Source organism: Cavia porcellus, unplaced genomic scaffold (genome assembly GCF_034190915.1).
Source record: "Cavia porcellus strain 051 isolate PalLab524CR breed Dunkin Hartley unplaced genomic scaffold, mCavPor4.1 scaffold_13, whole genome shotgun sequence".
NCBI classification, from domain to species: Eukaryota; Metazoa; Chordata; class Mammalia; order Rodentia; family Caviidae; genus Cavia; species Cavia porcellus.
In genome coordinates this window covers 43419784-43432654 of record NW_026947496.1, presented here as the reverse complement: position 1 = coordinate 43432654, position 12871 = coordinate 43419784, and the positions used below count along the sequence as shown (strand labels likewise).

The 12871-nt window shown below is 33.3% G+C and overlaps 1 long non-coding RNA gene across 5 annotated transcripts in view; it reads right to left on the bottom strand.

Moving 5' to 3' along the window:
• LOC106028445 (uncharacterized) overlaps positions 1 to 12871 on the bottom strand; it is an 82292-nt gene that overhangs the window by 32415 nt on the left and 37006 nt on the right. For 2 of the 5 annotated variants that reach the window (XR_010051330.1, XR_010051331.1), the window contains exon 3: positions 2686 to 2731. The exons of the other annotated variants lie outside the window; for them this stretch is intronic. This is a non-coding gene — a long non-coding RNA (uncharacterized LOC106028445). The remainder of the gene's footprint in view (positions 1 to 2685; positions 2732 to 12871) is intronic. 5 annotated transcript variants of the gene reach the window in all.

Here is a 12871-nt window from a genome sequence, read left to right as displayed (position 1 = left end):
TAGGTACTATCTTGTTCCTTTATATAGGAAAAAGTTATATTCAAAAGTATTAAGAAAAGAAAAAAGGTAAAAGAAATATATTTTCCTCTTCTAAAAGACAAGAGTATGGGGAAAATCTAAATTTAAAGAATTTTTATATGTTTTACTGAGAACATATGTAAATATGTTTGTATATAAACATGAAGCAAGAAAAAGGAAACTAGTCCACTGCTTAATGACTGGGGTTATGTAAAAACATTTATAAAACAGACTTTTTATTGCATCTTATGACATGTCATTATTTTAGAGTTTTAGTGCTGTTGATTTTTATCTTGGACCTGGTGTGTACATTTTAGGTTACTAAAATGAGACTGAATGACAGAGAATCAAGTCTAAGTGAATTATCGTGTATTCTCAAATGCATGGACAATTAAGCACAAGATTGGTTTTTCAGTTTCATTATTTGTTTATTTAAAAACAAAGCAAAAATGATTATACAGAATTTCAAAACAAAATAATACAAGATTAACACTGGTTAATATATTGTGTACTGCTATCTTCAAAGAAGTTGTTCAGATTACAAAATATAGGCATAAATAATGATCAAATGATTGAACAATGAAAGTATAAACTGTTCATTTTGTTGAACAAGTAGAGTTATCTATCATATATATATATATGAATACCTACACACACACATATATATATATAATTTAAATCCCTAAATATACTGTGAAATTTAAATGTAAGCAAATAAGTTTAAATCTTGATTATTTAAATCTACTGTTTAAGAATCTGTAGCTATTATAGATTATGGAGTAGATTACAGGATAATATTTTATTTTAATTACAAACAAATTGTAAGATATGTAGATTCTCTTGAGACTTAATTCTCAGCTAAATATCACACTTATCCTAATTATTTTATTCATTCAATATACATATATTTAATTACTGTGTTTCTAACAGTTACTTCAGCCTGAGGTTTCATATGTGAAAGAAATAGTTTTTCCCCTATATGAGACTATCACCTCACACAAGGGCAATTTGACTACAAAGAGGAAAAGAACAGAAATCCTACCTGAAGCCTTCATGGATAGTTCTTGGAGTAGAAGACTAGAGGAGAATGGTACAGCCAAACAGGTAAGCAATCAAAAAGAGTCTTGTATGTTGTACTGTAAAGTACTATCATTTGACCTATTATAAATGGGGAATTGCCTTCCCACATCTGTCCTTTAGATTAACTGCCATGGTAGCTTCATCGAGCATGGATTTAAGAAAGGGTCAAAAGAACCAGTTAGGATAACACCATAGTAACCAGAGGGGAAATTCTGAGGCTCTGAATAAATTACATAGTAACAGCAGGGATGGATAGAAGGGGCACCTGACAACTGTGAAGTTGTCAGGCTTGATGTTCTGTTGCAAGAATTGAAGTTAGCCCATTTTCTTTAGCTGTAAGATCTCAGGAGTTTTATATCTCACTCATTTTAAGTAGCCCTGAGCCAGTAACAAAACATAGATACAACATGAGGATTTGGCCACTTTTACTTAACTTGTGACTTTCCTAATGGCTGATCCTTAGTCTCCAGTTTCTCCATGGCTTGATGCTTATGTCATAAGATCTACCAGTTAACTGAGACTCCCCATCCAATCCTGTTTCCTCCCATGTATCCTTTTGTTAATCTTAGGTCTACAATGGGTTCTGAAGACTTCCTGTCCAGTTCTGCCTTTCTTCCTTTACTTTGTCATAAATATCCGTCTTTAATAGACTGCTTGTACTAAGTTTCCATCTCATTCTTTCCCTCTTGGGAAATGCACTTGTCATAAGTTATTTGAGAAACAGATAATAGAATTGTCAGGAATGCTTGTTGATCAAATATGCAATAAGTCAGGAGGCTGATTCAAAGACAACTCAGGATTTCTGCATGGCTAGTACTTGAATTCACTGAAATGATGTCACAGCAAGAAGAGCAGAACTGCATATGATGGATTTAGATATAGAGAACCCACTTCCTGTGAGGGCACACAGCAGATTGGCTTCATAAATATATATGTAGGTATCTTTAGAGCTTAGAAAATAACTCCCAAGTCTGTCTCTATGCATTAAAGAGACCCATCCTATAGTCATAAACATCTTACCCAGAAGCTCTGACTGATTAATGATGGTACAATTATCGAATGCAATAGTTATACATTCTATCATTAGCACAAATAATTGTGATATATGTTATATATTATATTGTGACATATAGAGATACACATTTTCTAAAACACAAAAAATAATATAATTAGCACAAAAACTTTAAGTCCAAAGTCGAGCTTTATCATTAACTAGTGGTACAAACTGGCCTGTTTATCAATACAACTAGGTTAACAATGTTTTTATGTCCTGTAGGTTTTCTTCCCCAGCTATAAAATGGGATCATCCTAGCGCTAACTTCATAGAGTTCCTATAAAGACTGAATAAGCAAACATAGGAGCTTTTAGAATGATGTCTAAAATTAGGCTATTTTATGAAACTATGCTAAGCCCTGGAATTTACTATGTTGTCTAGGAGCCTGAGTTATATATAGTCTACATATAACATGCAATTGTTTAGACAACAATGAGATTTAAACTGAGTGAAAAAAAAAATAAGCATTTCCTATTTCCGTGGACATTATACTCTAAAGAACAAAACTTGATTTATAAAGATGAAAAGCTTACCTTTTTTACTTCCAAACCATTTTCTCCAATATTCTTTGCTTCTTTTCTAGACATCATAACAAAGAAAGTGGTAGAGTATTACAACCTTTCAATCTCTGCTGAGAATGTTACTGTTGGCTTCTTTACTCCTTCAAAATTTTACAGTCACCCATTTCAACAGCCTCCATAATCTCAAGCGTCAGTGAAAATAGCTGTATTATGTCCCTTCAGAGGGTAGTGGTAACATTTATATATGAACAATGAGTGAGTCACCATCTGGTCAACAAAACACCTTTTTCATCTGTTTCTTTATTTCTGTCCCAATTAACTAACTAAATTATAACTGAGTATCTTTGTAAATCAGCACCAACCATAAAGCATTAATTTTTAGCCTAGGATTCATACTAAAGGACATAATTTAGATGCTAAGAAAGTTCATGCATTTACCTCATTTTCCCTTTCTTATCGCTCCAATGCAACCACTGATATCAAGAATATATTTTCCAAATTCTCAGTTAAAACACAAGACCCAAAAACAATGTTTTATATGATCTTGGTTTTATTATCTGTAAGGGATCTAAAAGTAGTCTTTAAAATTCCATATGTATACCAACATTTGGAATTTTGAAATATTCTAATTTCTAGGGAAATAAGATATGTGAATTAAAGCATGCCTCAGAAATTCTAGAATAAATGATTGTTTTAAGGCTCAACCTTATTCACTATAATCCTATAACATTGAATACACTTTAGATGAACGGTAAAAGAGCCGGTATATTAATATATGGGTAAAATTATGCTACCAGAACTCAGTGAGTAATAAGTAAAAGTAGTAGCAGAAAATAAATGCTTTGTTGTAGTTAATGTTTTACATTTCATCTTCATTAGTTAGCAATTATTCAAACACCAACTCTGTGTCTATTACTTTTTAGTGTATACACTGTTGGGATTATGACTAACAACCTCTACATTGCTTTATTTTAGTCAACAGTAGAAATCACTTAGAATGTAAAATTATTGCATATTCTGAGTGAAGTACTATATCTGTTTAGAAATTCACTTTGTGTACTACTAATTACAGTTATATTTTCTGTTAGAGTTTGTTTTCCTCCAGCATCAAGTTCATTTTATATGTAATTTCAGGTCAGTACAAGGTTGCTCAATTAGCAACTTATTGAATTGCAAAGCAATTCTGTCTGATAGTTTTAGCAACTATAATAAACTACAAACTACAAACTTGGCCCAGAGAAACAATTGTTAGTCTCTGACTCAACTTTCCAACCTATTGGCCACTTATCTTCTCCTCACTTTTGCTGATAGGAACCTCACTCTGGTGAGATAGTATATTTTATAATTTAATCATTCCAAGTTTTAGACAACCTATAACATTTATTCAATGTTAGAACATATTTCTCATTAGTTGGTTATTATGGCAGAAGTGAAATAACAGAACTATGAAAACTATGAAGCTCCTATTAACATAATTCACTGGGTATAGAGTGACTGTACAAAGGGGAAGATAGGCTCTATCAGGAGTAGCCAGTTTCTGTCTGGTGCAAAGGAGAGTACAAAAAAAATGGCTTCCCCTTCGTATTACAGCCTACCTCATGTTACACAGCCTTTACCACTACATTTCAAAGACTCACGCTTAAATCTCAATCCGGTTTCTAATTTCCTTTACCTCCCCACCCCTGCCCCTGCCAATAAAACACTAATGGTTTGCCATTACTTTATTGATAATAAGTAAATCACTTAAAATCCTTTTCCCCAGTTTGGTGGCATAACTTTCAAATTTGAAGATTAACATTCTTGGCACTGCAATCTGTCCTGATTTTACTTGGCCTAACTTCTGCTTCTGCCTAAGGGGCTCACATCTTTTTACAGACTGCTCATGCAGGTGATGTACTAGTGGCAGTAGAAACATAGAGTACAACTTTAAAATAATATTCAGCAGATTTGGGGACAGCAAGAGAAAGATACAGAAAGGATAAATCAGCTAATCAGCTGCAGGTGTCATGACTAAAGACAAATGATTGTATAGAGCCCTTTCTTGCTTTTTTTTTTTTCATTTTAATTTTCCTTTTTTTTAAACCTTAAATGAGCACAGTTTGGATTGGAATAATGTAGAGATAGAGAAAATGTGGTATCCAAGAAATGTGATGGGTCTCGTGCTAATTAGATGTCCTCAGTATTCCTTAGCCAGACTGCAGTTTCAGAAATAAAAATGAAGCAGACACCACATTCCAACATGTCCTGCTAAGGAATGGGTGGCCATGGAGCAGATGGAAGTCTCTGGAGATCATTATCTGCCTGAAGGTACTCTAAGAAGCATCTCTGTGGCAGAGATCTAAGGAGCTCACAAAATTCAGGGCCAAGCGTTTAGATCGCTATTCAAAAATTTTTGACAAATGCTGCAAGGTGCAGAAGCAAGAAGTACAAAAGTCACATTTCTCAGCCTTGTCTGCTCCCCTGCAGAGCTCCCATTGGATTCAAAGGCATGTGAGGCTTGAATCAGTTCAGAGGCTCATGGAGGAGGGCCAGGAAGATGTGAGAGACAGCAAGAGAGAAGAGCTGAATAAGGAAAAAGAAAAGTTCTGCACAAAATTTTAGTAAAAACAGCTCCTTCTCTCTAACTCACATAAGCACTAATGCAGCTACTAGAATGCATTACATAAAGTGTATTTATAAATTAAACTATCATATATAACATAGACACATACAGTTACACAGTATATACAGAACAAATAAAATATATCTTCCATTTATTTAAGAAAAATTAAACAATCAGGAAGGACTCAGGAAGAAGACAAACCATGCCTTCCCATGTGCTGTAAAACCAGAAGAGCGTTCTTCCTGCCACCAGTAAGCAACTGGCTGATTCAGAGGACTCAGGGTGAGATACGGCAACTGAGGTGAAAGGCATAGCTTGGTGCTTGTATTGTTTGATTGTCTTTGCAGGCTTGGGGCTGGTGGTCTGGGCATGTATTTGGAGGATGGCAGTGTGCATTGCGTCAACTGTGGAGGGTTTCCTTCTGTCTTATTTTTGAAATCCAATGTTTTGTTCTGTTTTCCTGTTTTGTTTATTCCTGTATCTGATAACCTAAGCAACTACTTTAAAGATAACAATATGCAGTATAACAACAATTGTTAAATTCCTATCATCTTGTTTTGAAAATATCCCCATAAAAAAAGAAAAATTAAACAGAGACATGTCAATACAAACAATGAGAATCCTACAAACCACCATCAAAATTCCATTTAAAACATTTCCCCTTACCACTTCCACTCTGATTCCTACTTTTTAGCAGAGACATCAGACTAAGGGATACCAATTATCCAGATACACTTGGAGCCTGAGTAATGACACCTGAGACAATGAGAGACTTCTGGATTTTTGCAAAAATGTCCTCCTAGAAGACATTGGAAAATAAACATATGGCTATTCACTCTAGTCTTAAATATTTTTCACATTTAGTTTATTTATTCATGTGGTATTTATTTTTTAATGTAAATTTAAGTCTTTACTATAGATAACCATTTAAGTAACCCAGATCATATACTAAATGACTTCTTTTCCCAGTAACATATGATACAAATTCTCTTTCATTAAGTTCTAATATATGCTTGGGTCTGTTTCTAAGCACCCCGCTGAGTGTCACTTATCTTTTTTTTTACATTTTTACATTTTATTTTAATAGTAGATACTTACCATAATGATTACATTCGTCATGGGAAGTTGGTACATGTATGGAACACATCTTAGTTTTTTTCATCCCCTCTGTCTCCCTCTCTCCCTCCTTCCATTTTCTCTCTTTCTCTTGGTCAACTTATCTTTTACAAAAGAGCTATCTCGTTGTTTTTTATTATCTTTTATCTTGCTCTACACTTTTATGTTTTATGTTTCTCCTATTTAAAAAGGATATTTAAGATTGTGTTTCTGATTATCTCACCTAGCATTATGGCTTCAAAGTGCATTCATTTTCCTACAAATGTCTCGTTTATGCTTCTTTGTGGTAGTATAGTACTCTACTGTATATGAATGTCACATTTTCTTTATCCATTCATCTGTTAGTGGACGTGTTGGCCATTCCCAGAATTTAGCTATTGTGAGTTGCACTGCTATTAGAATTGGTGTGCATGCATCTTCATAATATCCTACCCTTCACTCTTTCTGGATGATACCTATAAGTAGAATAGCAGGGTTAAATGGGATTTCTAGTTTCAATTTTCTGGGAAATCTCCATGCTGATTTCTATAGCAATTGTACTAGTTTACATTCTTACCAACCAAGAAAGGTTCGTTTTTCCCCACAGGCTTGCCAGAGTTTGTTATTGTTTGATTCTTTGACAATAGCCATTCTTCTGAAGTAAGACAGAAGCTCAGTGTTGTTTTAACTTGTCTATTTTTCTACTCCTATGCTGATGCCAAACAATGGAAATTGGTATAGGTATAAAATGATTATTGATTCATGGAAATACCCCCCCACACATACACAGATTTTTTTCTTCAACACTGACTTGTGTTCATTTCATCAAAGTTAGGATGGTTGACAAATTTTACTAAAATCTTACAGAATTTTTCCTTAAATTATATTTAAATATAGTATATTGATAGTTTATATCTGGACTTTAGTTTTTACATCTAGTTATACTGAAGATTATTTCCAAATACTTGAGTCAACACATCCAACCAGTTCCCAGTGTCCATCCCCATGTCCACCCCTCTACGACATGAATGACTCTCCCCTCTATGGTGAATAACGACCATGCCCTCACTGGAGGACAACAGCACACTTTACTATCTCTTTTGCCTACCCACACACATCTCTTTAGCAATTTCTGATCTTTTCAATCATCAGTTTTTCATTTCTCTCAGATTATTCCCAATAGTATACAAATATTGTGTGATATCTCCCATCAAAAAAAAGAAAAAAACAACTATTCGATCTCATTTAGTTCTCCAGTTACATTCTAGTTCTCTGTTTCTCTGCACCATAAAAATTTTCAGAATACCATTTTTACCCCAATTCCTCTCTCTTTCTATAAAATTGTATTTAAAAATGAAAAATACGCAAAACAAAAGAAAGGGTAGCAACAATATAGAATTCCTAAATAAATAAACACTAAGAAATCACTATTTGATTAATTTCATACTGTCATCTTAGAAATAGTTTTTCATTTTACAAAACTAAAGCTCACAAAATGGACATTCAAACAGTGGGACTGCGAACAGTTCTGCTCAGGGCCCAATTCCTCTCTTAATCTTCCTTAGGCTCCTTTGAATTGGGATTTCTCACCACTCTATTAAAATCGCTCTTAACATTGTAACTACCCTCCAAACAGAAAAAGTCTAACTGAACTTCTGCTTCACTAAGATGCAGCCCAATCAGCCTTATGGTCAGATGTATTAACATATGATTATGCATTATGTAAGTTTAAAATCTTTACAATGTTTGCGGTACACTCAGGCTGATTATGTATTTTATTTCCATCTTACCTTTCTTAGTTTTGGAGATACTTTCCCCCTTCTTTTTTAAAAACAAAATTTTTCTTTTATCTTCTTTTATCAGTTTCTCCTCTTGCCTTCAGTACTGTACCATTTTTGTTCCTTTGGCCTCATTTTTCTGTTTTTCTTCTATCACTTTGAGAGTGAGGCTTAAATCAGTCAGTTTTAATCTTTGTGTTTCTAAATAAAAATACTTTAAAAATTTGTATGTAATATATTATTTTCAAAATGTTTCAGATTTTTACTGTGATTTTTTTTCTTTGACTCATGAGATACTTCAGGGTACATATCTGTCAATCTCCAAACTTGAAGCTTTTCTATTAACTTTAGATCTCTTTTTAATTGCATTGAGGTCAAAAAACATGATTTACCTCATTCAATTTTTTTTAATTTGTTGAGCTTCCTTTATAAACCAGGATATGATCAACTTCGGTGCATCTTTTATGTATACTTGAAAGCAATGAGTTCTACTGTTTTGGGGCTCAGAACTTTATGTAATTTAGTAGATCAAGCTTAACAGTTGATTTGCTAGGTTATTTTTGTCTAATTATTCTATCAATTATTAAGGCAGTTATATTAAAATCTTCGTAGGTGACCATGAATGTCTCCAATTTATCATACCTTTGTAGTCTAATCTGGTTTTTACATATTTTAGATCTATGTATAAATTTCCTACAAATTTAAAGTTGTAGTTTTCTGGTAAATTTGGACCTTTTGACTCTAAACCAATTTTTTTATGTCTACCAATGCTTCTGCTTATGAGAGGTTTCTTTTAAAAATAAGCTAGTATGTCTTTCTCCACTGATTCAATTCAACATTTCCATATTTTTAGAACTATCTCTGTTAAGGAACATGTAGCTATATTTTAGGTTTTGTTTTGTTTTCCAGTCCTAAAAAAAAATCCTTGATTTCTTTAATTGTAGCGTTTCTTCCATTTACATTTAATGATACATTTGGATGCGTTTGTGTTTTGCATTTTCTGCACCTGTTCAATATTTTTTTCCTTTATTGTTTTTTAATGGAACATTTTTCTTCCTTTTACTTTTAGAGTTAGACTCTTAGAAGTTTTACACTTTATTTTTACAGAATGAATTTTTTAAAAATTCATTTAGTGCTGTAGGCAGAATTGTAAGATGACCTCAATGACTTATACCTTCACATGAGTATGGACACAATCTGTAATATTATCCGATATCACTCTCATAATCATGTCTTATATGGCAAAGGGGAACTAATCAAATGAACCCTTATTTAAGAGATAAGAGCAACAATGAAAAATGGCACATACTAAAAGTTAAATAATGAAAAGGCCTTGCACAAACTGACTTCTCAATCAATGAAAATCAGAAATTATTGGATGTTTATCTTCATTGTGCTGGAATAATGTTGATATAACATCTTAGATTAAAATATCTTTTAAGAGTGAGAGAATTATAAAGAAAAAACACTTTGGGCTATCAAAAATCAAGTCTTTCCCTGCATAATATCATTTAAAGAAAATTCTACCATGTATATACACTAGTCAGAAATAATGTGTTCCAGATAAGAATAAAACAAGAGGTAGGAAGAAATAGAGAAGAAAGAAAATGATAATCATGCAGGTAAATCTAAATGAATATTAACAGTGTAAAACCATATATCCATACCATCTTACAGCATTAAAAACAAACAGAATACTGTTAGGCTTTATTAGTAGTTTAATAGAATGTTACAGTGTTAAAGAGTTCAAATTACATAATCTGGCTGAAGGAAAACATGTTGATTAATCTTAAAATATGATAAAGTACACATTAAACTTTTTAATGTAGCTGCTGAATGTATCAGCTTTATATCCCTGCATGATAAATTATCACAGACTTAGCAGCTTTAAACAAACTTATTTCACAGCTTGCAAAGGGTCACAGTTCCACAGGTATTAAGTGGGTGCACTGCTTAGGCTAAAAGCAGGGTGTGAATTGTTGCTTCTCTATTTGAAGCTGAAAGTCCCCTTGCCAGCTCACTATTTTTGGAAGAATTCAGTCCCATGTGTTTGTAGGCCTGAGGTACTAAGCTTCTAGATTTATACACAAATCCCAGAAACATGCCACTCTACATCATGCAAGCCAGCATGCTCAGTATTCTCACTCTTATTTAGCCCTTACAAAAACTATAAAAGAATGTAAAATTAATAAGCAAACAGGGGAGATATAAAAACTTTTAAATATTTTATCAACCTATTGTAAATGAAATGTTTAATTTCATAGGAACAAAGTCTTACACTCTTAGAACAAAAACTGAAAACTGAGTAGACTTGTATCTATATTAATGATATTCAGCTTTTAATTAAAATCTTTTCCAAATTCAGATATATTAATCAATGAATTCTTCCAAAGACTGAAGGAGAAAATAATTCCAAGCTCTTCCAGATAAGATGAAAAATGTTAACATTTCCATCTCATTTCATGAGGACAGCAAAATAGTCTTGGAAGAAATGGTACACTACATTCTTGTCTAGAAATTGATTTGCTCCTTGAGTGTTTGCAGTTGATAGTTCTCCAGTGAATCCTTTTGTGAGGTTTTTGTTGTTGTTATTTTTTGTTTGTTTGTTTGTTTTTTTATTGTTCAAAAGAGCTACATTTTCCAAGGTCATACCACCCCAGAGAAATCTCAATCAAAGTTTGACTGTTGAGTTGTACAAAAGATGGACCTGTAGGCTTTAATAAAGAATAATCCTAACGGGTCATTCTAGCTCATAAACCTTTTCCTTTTGCCTGTGGCCTCTGCAGTGAATGTAACACAAGAGAATTCCTCCTCTTTCCCAGACTTCTTCTCCCAACTTCCCCAGAAGTATAAATCTATATCTCAACATCTCTTTTTGATGAAACCTATCTAAAATAATAATCTTGATATCAAAATCTTTCTTGAACAATATTCAGAAACTATCAGTTACAAAAGAAAAAAATGATAAGTTGGATTATATTAAAACTAAAACCATTTGTTCTTTAAAAGACAGCAATGAGAGCAGAGTAGCGCACTAAAGAATGAAATACAGTCAATGCTCATCCTAGACACATTCTGAAATTGTGAGTTCACCTGCTGACTAAAACTTATAATCTCTAAATCAGTCAATACTCACAGAACTTTTATGGTCATTTACAGACATGCTCAGAACATCAAGAAAATTAAAATGTATTTTATTTACAGAGTTTAAAAATGTTTGAGAGTACTGTTTGCTGGGATTCATGTAATAAAATGAATAGGGCTTTAGTAGTCTTGATATTTTCTGAGGAAATGATAGGAATTATAAAATTAAATTCTCCTGAAAAAAAATCTCAAACAAACTTTAAAACTATCAACTTCCACTCTGGTAACTTTTGTCAGAATCTAATGTGCCTTTCACTGCTACATCCTTGTTCAAGTGCCTTTACTTATTGCAACATTTAGCCGTCATTCTCTTCCCAGATGTAAATATTGCTACTCCCCCAGCCCTTGAAGTTTTCTCTGACTTCTCTTTTAGGAGGAACCCTTTCTGCTTCTGAGATCACATTGCAGACTTTTAGTTCAGTGTACTATGGGCCTTTCTGTTCTGCATCACAATGTTATTGTTTATATGTATAGTCTACCTCCCACACTAGATTATAAATTTCATCCAGAAAGAGGTAATACTCACTCCCCATTTGTACCTATTTTACACAGCAATTGAAAACCTAAGATGCACTCAATATATACTTAACAGAAAGAAAAAAATAAATTGTAATCAATTCTAGGATATTAAAAATAACCAAAAGAATATAGGAAATTAGTAGGACAAAGACAATCCTAGCCACAAAAGAAAATAAGCAAAGTAATACTGACAAAAGCAGTAAGGGCAAAATGACTGTTTAAAGCTCCTTCACTTCCACATCCAAATTTTCTGTCTCACATAAATTTCTTTGACTTTCACATCTTTCTCTGCTTTTGACTACTGTTCTCACCCATCTTACATTGCTATAATAAAATGCCATAAAATGGGATATTTATAGAGAAAAATTGCGAAAATGGCTTATGATTCTTAAAGCTGAGACATTGAAGATCAAAGGGTCACATTCGGTGAGGACATTCCTGCAGCATCATAACATAGCAGAAGGAATCACACGGCTGAGAAGTACACAAGCTCAGCTCTCTCTTCTTCCTCTTTTAACTCCACTAACCACAGCACATGATCCTAGTGTCATCAACTCATCTAACCCTAATAACTTCCCAACCACCCCAATTCTAAACATCATCAACATAGGAAATTAGGAATCAAATTTCTTTATACAAATCTATAGGAGACACCTTCAAACCATGGCAACCACCGAATTCTGCTATCCCCACCTTCTGCCAAGCAACTGGTTTAGGCCAATGCCAGACAAGAGTTTACTTTGATTGGCCATTTCTAGACATCCACTTGTGTCAACATTCATCACAGATCTTCACAGTACGATACCAAATCCCAGACCACCACACTAGTGTAGGCAGAAACTAGAAACTTTCTAACTATCTTCAGAGATGTATCTCTTTATTTTGATAGAAAATTGACTGAAAAGCCACTCTACATTCCACATTACCACTAGGCAAACATATCTAAGAGCAATCAATTGATTAAAACCAACCTCTCTGAAAAACAGTTGAGCAGTCAGAGAAATCTGATCTGTTCCTTATGTTTATCCAGTAGGTTAATACTTTTACTTTCAGTTTATAT